This window comes from Halyomorpha halys, unplaced genomic scaffold, assembly GCF_000696795.3.
Source record: "Halyomorpha halys isolate HHAL.00 unplaced genomic scaffold, Hhal_1.1 Scaffold836.1, whole genome shotgun sequence".
NCBI lineage: Eukaryota > Metazoa > Arthropoda > Insecta > Hemiptera > Pentatomidae > Halyomorpha > Halyomorpha halys.
The window spans coordinates 521,319-529,782 of record NW_027116095.1 but is presented as its reverse complement, the minus strand read 5'-3'; the positions used below and the strand labels follow the sequence as shown (position 1 = coordinate 529,782).

Sequence of the window (8,464 nt, the reverse complement as noted above, 5' to 3'; positions counted from 1 at the left end):
GGAGAGTATAAAGTAAAGGCTGTTAGGAAGGCGAAATGGTTCAAAAAAATGTTTTTTAAAATACTATAGTAGATCTGGTGTTGTTTAGAAAATACACATAAGAAAGCACTTGGAGTCTAGCCGGCGTTGCTATTTGAATTCATAAGCACCCAGTATTTTAATATATATATACAGTTTAACGTTTTTGTTGTTATTTTTCATTCATATCAAACCTTTGTTATTATTTAATGAAAGAAAATTTGACTAAGATTGCTTCAAAATTTCAAATTTATTTATTTAGTATTAAGGTACATAAGAGTAGAATTCAAATATCGAAAAACCTGATTTGGCGCGCGCATCACAACTTTTACCTACTACCATACGTACGTCCCTATGTTATGTATAAATTAGTAAAATTAATAAAGTTATCGCTATTTTTGTAATTTTCAAAAAACATCAAAAAAATCTGAATAACAGGGAATTCGAAAATTATAAACAATAAAATATTTTTATTTTTCTGTTGCTAAAAATAAATTTGTATTTAGTGTTTTTCGAAGTGGAAATAACAAGTGTAAGTTTTGTCCCTGCCCAAAATACAACAGTTTAACTAAAGAAACATCTTAATACATATTAAGGTACGTAATGGTGTCGAGTAAGATCGTACGTATGGAGTTATCCTGTCCGAATCGGAAGTCTATATTTTTACCATTTTCTCTTATAGTTATTTATAAATTCTTTAACCCATTCGAGACAAATTGCACACAAGTGCGGAATGCATTTTCGAGCCCAAAAGTCCATTGATCTTGAATTGCAATTATCAGTCAGTATGGAAGTAGCAGCCGTTAGAACAAGACTGGTATAAAACAAAAATTATCCAAGAAGTGTGTAAAAATAAAATTTGATGTTGGTTTCATGTTGGATTATGTTTGTAAGATTGTTTCAAGAGTTATCATTATGTACAACAAAAGTTCTGGGAGGACGGAATTAAAAAATTACCTGAAAATGGCCACATGTAATAGATCAAAATGGGTCATATAATTTATCAAAAATATTTACAAGAATCTTTTTTTTTTATTGAAATCACCAGTAAAAAATGCTACAAACTTATTTTACAACTCGATATATATCATATACGTAAGTAAGTGAAAGTCATTTAAAAAACCTCTGACCGTTACTTTTCTTCAAGACAAAAAAAAACCGGTCGCTTTTTAATCAGGTATCCTACGGCCGATTTGAAAAAAGTATTTTTCTTCATGACCTAACACCAAAACGGTGCTGGCGATTTTAATGAAACCAGTTTTATGTTTTCTCCTTAAAGCTCTTTAAATTTCCGTGCATAGAATTAATCCTGTTGAATGAGCTGAAAAAATGTTATGAATTAAAAAAAAATTACAACTTTTCAATTAATTTATTTACTGAACAGATTTCATAATGATAATATTTTTTATTTATTCTGGGATCCCTTTAGAATAATATTATATAATTAGGAATAATATTATAATATTCAGAATTAGGCTTTAAAGCCTTAAAGTAAAATACAAAATAAAATATAATGAAAAAATGAATTTGAAAAGATAGAAATGAACAGGAAACCATTTACAGAATGTATAAAATAAGATTAGAACAAATTAAATAAAACCATATGTCATATCATATGATGAAATGATACCATGAAGAAGATGAAATAAAAAAAAAAAAAAAATTATAAAAAGTCAAATACAACTAAACTGAAAATAATAAATGAAAAGGTACAATTTCTGCTAATATACATATTTAGAAGTATAAAAAAATCTGAAACATTAAATACAGAAAATATATAAACCTTATTTGAAACTTTTTATTGTTATTCTTCCGGCATTGGGTGGATAGAAGGTGGTCGAAGATATGGGATTTGAAGGTTGGAAGGGTATTAGAACTACGATTGAAGGTAGGAATTAGGTATAAGAGTTAAGTATAACGTATTTATAGAAATGTTTTAAATCTGTTAAGTCACAAAAATTAATTGACAAATTGTAGTTTTGTAAAAGAGAAAATCTTTAATTGTATCTTTCATAATGCAATTTGGAAATGTACTTAGCTCTACTGTGAAGCCTTTGTAAGAACTTATTATTAAATCTGTCTACCTTTCCTGTTGTTTGAGTATTGATTGGAAAATTTTAACAGGCCTTAGAGTGAAATTCTAAGAAACCTAATTTTCCAGGGGTATCCTCTTTCTCCCTTAGCACAAAATTGGAAATAGAGGTTGCTCGTACAAGTTTTCAATTTCTACTTTGGTGGTCCGCTGACTTTACCGGACTTCGAACCACTGTTTTAGGCAATGAGGTGAGAATATAAAATAAAAAATAATCTATATTCATGAGCAGATTGTGCTATAGTAATACACAAATAAACATAAGAAAGCACTTGGAGTCTAGCCGGCGTTGCTATTTGAATTCATAAGCACCCAGCAGAAACAGACAATCAACTAGTTACATTCAAATAGAAAATAGGGGACTCTCTCCCTCAAGACTGTCATGACCTGGTCTTGTAATCTCATTCGCCAGTCGTCACCAACAGAGTGCTGGCAGTTGTGAATTCACCAATTAAAAAAATAAAAATATTATTGCAATTTTTTTAATATGAATGTTTAGTTGGATAGGTACAGAAATAGGTCAGATGTTGATAGGTATGGTACCATTTCTCAGTTTGTCGGATACCTCCATCAGACCATGATGATGGAATTTATTTGGAAATCACAATTATAGTGTTCTAATGGAAATGTTGAATAGAGTTGGATAGATTACTAATTTAAACAGCAAAGGAGATTTACCGAGTGGACTCTTAGAGAAAACCACTCATTAGAGGGAAAGGCAAAAATGAAAGTTTACAATGAACGACAACTGACTGAGAGTGGAAGGACGAGGAATTAAACCAGTTTTGAACGCTATCGGATGAGGTATGATTGTGGGGATTGGTGAGATAACTGATCATGAGAATCAAAAGCTTTTTTGTAATCGAAATAGATTAATTTCAAAAATAATTGTATGCACTGTTTGCTAAGGAATATTCTTCTATGAACCAATTTTAAGGAAAACAGACACTGAAACTTTATATACGTTTTATTCGCGAATCGGACTACGTTTCGGACCTCATATTGCCCATTATCAAATGTAGTCTCTAGTATTAGACTACTCGTTTAATAGAGTGAATTATGATGAGGATAATATATAATTTGATGGAGGAAATTTAATTTATTGACAATTAAACGAGTAGCCTCATACTAACAAATAAATTTGAAAATAGACAATGTTAGGTCCGAAAAAATGTTATTTAGATCAGAATTAAAAGAATTAAGACGTTTTAAGAGTGTTTGTTTTTCGAGGAATTGCTATATATTTTTTTCTTTTTCTCTTATTATTTTTTCAATACAACTATAAATTTGTTTGTGTTTATTATTATTTGTTTTATTTAATTGATCTTTATTATTTTTAATTATAATAGTTTATGGTTATGACATTGCAAATAGTTAGGGGTGTCTTTTGCACGAGACAATACCTCCCCTCCCCATTATCAATTGTAAAAAAAAAACTATCAAACTGTTACCAAAACCATGTAATGCCAACCAGTGCCAATCTAGTAATAAATAAATAAAAACAATGATCAGAATAGAACAGTAATTTCCGAAGTCAATTCTAGCAGGAAAAATTTTTATATTGTAATAGGAGACTATGAGTGACAGGAGCTCACTCCATCGGGCCAGCTCTGCCGGGATTGTTAAGCTACTGTAACCTCCTACTCTAGCATTACAATATACAATTTTCCTGTTTTGAATTCCCTAGCGTTGCCTCCCTCTCCATCCCTTCCGTTTCATCCACACGTCACGAAATCAATTTACTCCATTATATTTTTTTCAGTTATAGAACCTCGGTAAAGAAGTTTCACTTCAATAATATATACTTATTTGAAGTTTATGCAAACCGCATTTGGTCCTTGTATTAACTAATTGTTTATCTCCTCAAAAGAAAAAAAATATATAAATAATAATAATTCATATTTGTTTTATAGTATTATTCTTATCTCCTAACAATATCCAAAACTAGTCATTTATTCTATTATAGTTTTTTTAAATTATAAAATTATTTTAAATTTTTTTTTAATTATCAGTGAAATTTAGTTTTGCCGACAGAACCTGAAAAATTGGAGAGTATAAAGTAAAGGCTGTTAGGAAGGCGAAATGGTTCAAAAAAATGTTTTTTAAAATACTATAGTAGATCTGGTGTTGTTTAGAAAATACTTATTTTTTTAATATTATTATAAACAATAGTTATGATAAGAAACATATTTTGGAGTTGTTGCCAAAGCAGAGAATTTAGTTTATCATTAGACCAGTGGTTTCCAACTGGTGGTCCGTGAGTGCCTCGTGGGTGGGCTGCAGGAGGATACAACAAAACATTACTTCTAAGGCCTTATTGTTAATCTGTTTTATTGTTTACCTTTTCTAATATCTGTGTGTTAATTGAATGATTTAAACAGGTAAATGTATGTTAAAAAGTGCTTTAAAATGCGCTTTTAACGGGAACCTCTCCCTTTCCTCAATATCGGGACTAGTACAAGAGCCAGGAAAAGAAAATACAGTTATTTCACGCTAATTTCTGATTCCTTTAATGAAAACTACGTATAATTAATTACCAGTAAAAATTGATGAGTCTGCGGAGACCACCCAGTGTTTTCTGATTGCTTGCCGGCTACATTATCTTTTGTTAAACCGTTGTATTCTTAGTAATGTAAAATTTATATTGGTTGTAGCCGCCTCGAGAAAACCTAAAATACGATTTTTCATAGCAATAGAAAAATAATAAAAATTTTGTTCATAATTTCCGCCTTACTTGGTCTTTAGATTTTCTTATTTTTTCGGTAAAAGTTTATCTCAGCTCCACCAATATGGCCGAAGCCCATCTTTTCTAAAACCACAAAAATAGCATTAGCTTTATACGAGTCCACTAATCCAAACAAAACTTAATAATCAAAACAAAACAGGTGGCAAGAGATCTTGACTAGGAAGTTATACCACGTGAAAGTTGGCACCCCATCAGCCGCGCCTTATTATTCGCTACGGTCCCCACACAGGTGAGGCCGTCCTTGGTCCCTCTTACTGAAGGGGCCTCACTACAAAAGTCCTTTATTTATTTATTTTTTATTAAAATAGCTTTGTAGCAAACGAACTACAAATATTTTTTAAAAAATTAGTTGAAACATTGATGTTTTTAACTTGAAAATTGGTGATCGTTTTCTTATATTTTTTCTCGATTCGAGGTAGTCTCCAAAATAAAACTGACTTGGCCCCAAATATTTTAGGCACGCCACTACTCCTGCTCAGTACATAAAATTCTTTGATACTTTGACTATTATATGGTCTAATTGAATTTTGGGTGAAGACGATACGCTCAGAGATGCACTGCTCAACTGGTTCACCGATTTAGTTATCATTATGCTTTAAAATCAATCAGGTCCAAACTATGAAACTAAAGTTCATCTAAAACCAGAACCATTTAAAAATCTCCGAAAATCGTTTTTAATTTACTCGCATTGTCATATTTAAGTTAATTCTGCTATACCTATTTTTAATAGATGATAGTGTTTCTGTTTTTTAAATATTTCTGTTCTTTCTGATGATCAACTAACCCTTTGCTTAGGCACTGAGCTTATAAAATAATGTAAACAATAACCAAATAAATAAAAGTAGGATAATAAAATAAAATAAAATGCTCATATATGAGGCATTCAAAGACATTTAATGTCCCTTTTACTCAAAATAATTATTCCAGTTATTCTACTATTAATTGAATTAATATATTAATTGTTGTTGATTGTAGTACATTTTTATATAATTTCAATACATAATATACTTTTAAATAAAAAGTAAAAATTATAAGTTATTTGTAATTATTGTGCGGTTATTCTTTCTGTAGAAAAATTTTGTAAATTTATTTTTTTATGTTCCTTATGTTAATAAGTGTTTTAAAATTTTTTTTTAAAATTTATACCTTATTTATTTTTCTTGAATTGAGTTTTTATGTATACTTTAAGTAAAATTACTTTCATGTATATTAAAATTATTTTTAGGCTTTTGAGGTCGTTTATGTTTTAAATTAAGTTAGTTACTTAATTTTTGCACGTGTTAAATTGTCTTTAACATCATGTTACTTTTTATATATATATTTATTTTTTTAGTTTATTTCAGTTTCACTGTACCTTTTTATCAGTTATTTGTTGCATTCAGTGTAAACTGTGCTATTATGTCCCGGCTTATGTCCAATTATTATAACAAATAAATAAAAAGCAAATCAATTAGATAATACTCATCAATAATGATACTCATTTTATTATTAAATTGAACAATTTATGTTTATGTTAAAATTTGGGGATTAAACAAATTGTTTTAATTTGCGTCAGATATAAAATCATTCTTTGAATATTTAAATTTAATAATCATTGGTTAATTCCATAAAGTAAATGAAATAAGTAAAATTGCTTGATGTTATGATACTTATTTTCCACTTCTGTTCTACATAATTTAAATGTGTCGGAACTGATCAAACCTAAGCCATATATATTATTTAATCTATTAGGTTATACTACATTATTAATTATGAGATATGATATAATAAATCATACATCATATATTAAATTAGATCATATGTAATTTTATAATATATATTATTTATTCTATTTAAATACAATAAGCTATGTATATGCTTTTTGTGACATATATGTCAAAAAATGGATCAGTGATTCACAGATCCTTTGGAGCAATCAGATCGTTGCCTTTCATTGATATTGGTTTAAGTGGTGACACCTGAAAATAAATCACCTGATACAGTCGCAGCTTTGACAGCATTCACTGACTTAATCCACCAGTGGTGGTGGACTTATCCACCTGTCTTCACGCTCGGTACATTCTCTATCTGAATTGTAAATTTATGCTAATGGCCAATTACTTAATTACTATTCAGGTATATATCAGCTGAAGGCCACCTGCTACCATTAAACAGGTACCTCTACGGGCTAACTGTTTCCATCTCCTTTAAGTGAATTGGATCCATTATTTAAATGTCCTCTTGTCTAGTCAAGATCTTTGTTTATCACAAGAATTGTACTCTGTATAAAAGATTTATTAGCAATTTATCAGAACAGATCTAGTTGCACAAATTATAATTATTATAATGTTTCTATTTACTCTAAGGTTTTTTTAACCAGGAAAAATGAATAAATTCAGTCAGCGAATAATGAATATTACATTATAAAGTTCTCTTCTTCAAATAAATCTTGAAAAGTGGTTTTGAAAATTTTCAAAATACAAATAGGAATATATTTATTTTTGAAATATTGATTTAATTAATTTTTTTTTTTTGGGGGGGAGGGATATATATATTAATTTTAAAGATAATTTTTAACTATTCCCTATACAAATTTTATTTACATGATTTATATTATATATAAATAATTCATTTGTTATATAATCAATCATCAAGGAATAAATTAATTGTAACAGATTTCTAATTGTTGTTTGAATACTTTTAAGATTTATCATAGAAGTATGAATTTCATTATAAATTATTCAATAAAAGAAATAGATAAAAAGAATAAAATGTGTCAATAATAAATGACCAATGGAAAAATAGTTCTTTTAAACAGATAATGTCTTCAACTAATTGTTTAAAAAACTACAAAGTACCCAGTATAATTTATGATTAATAACTACAAACATTACTTAAAATTGTTTGTTACACTATGTTCTATATTGCTAATATGCATACAACTAACTCTAGGTTTGGGCCAGAATGAAGAGGGGTGAAATGGAGAAGAGTAAATGCGCGTTCGCTTTGGTTTTTCCAAAAAGTGACCGTTCTTTCTAGCAGGTAGTCAGTCTGTCATTTCTGTTTTATATTTTGTCTATTTATATTTAGTGTTGTTAATTATGTAATGTGTTAATCAGGTTGGAACATGAATTTAAATTTGTACATTCAATTATTTGTTGATAGTCCAATTCTTATATTTTTCCTATACTGATTATATCTTTTAGATTTCTCTTGAAGTTGTTCTTTCATTCCTAAAGTATGATTTTAGGTGCATCAAATTTGAATTTGAATACCTTCATTTTCCCCATATTCATTTCTGGCTCAAACCTTAAGTTATTGGTATCATAGTAATGCAGTAAACAAACTGTAATAGACAAGTGTGAGTAATGTTTATAGCCGTTAATTATTTCAAGAAATTCTGTTATTCTACAAAGAAAAAATTGTTGTTGTTTTTTCTTTTCATGAATATTCAAAAAGTTGCGAAAGGTCACCTCAATATAGTTGTCTTGTTGACTGATCCTCGAGATAAACAAAAATACATATTATTAACAGTCTAGAAAAAAAAAAATATATAAATTTTCTAATTAATAAATCATAATTTTATGTATATGATATATTGACTAATGTTTTCAATCCTATAAAGTGGG

The 8,464-nt window shown here is 28.6% G+C and overlaps 1 protein-coding gene across 1 annotated transcript in view; it reads left to right on the top strand.

Moving 5' to 3' along the window:
• The window catches only part of LOC106686552 (tyrosine-protein phosphatase non-receptor type 13), a gene marked incomplete at its 5' end in the record, with an annotated part of 62,215 nt that overhangs the window by 36,709 nt on the left and 17,042 nt on the right, over positions 1-8,464 (top strand).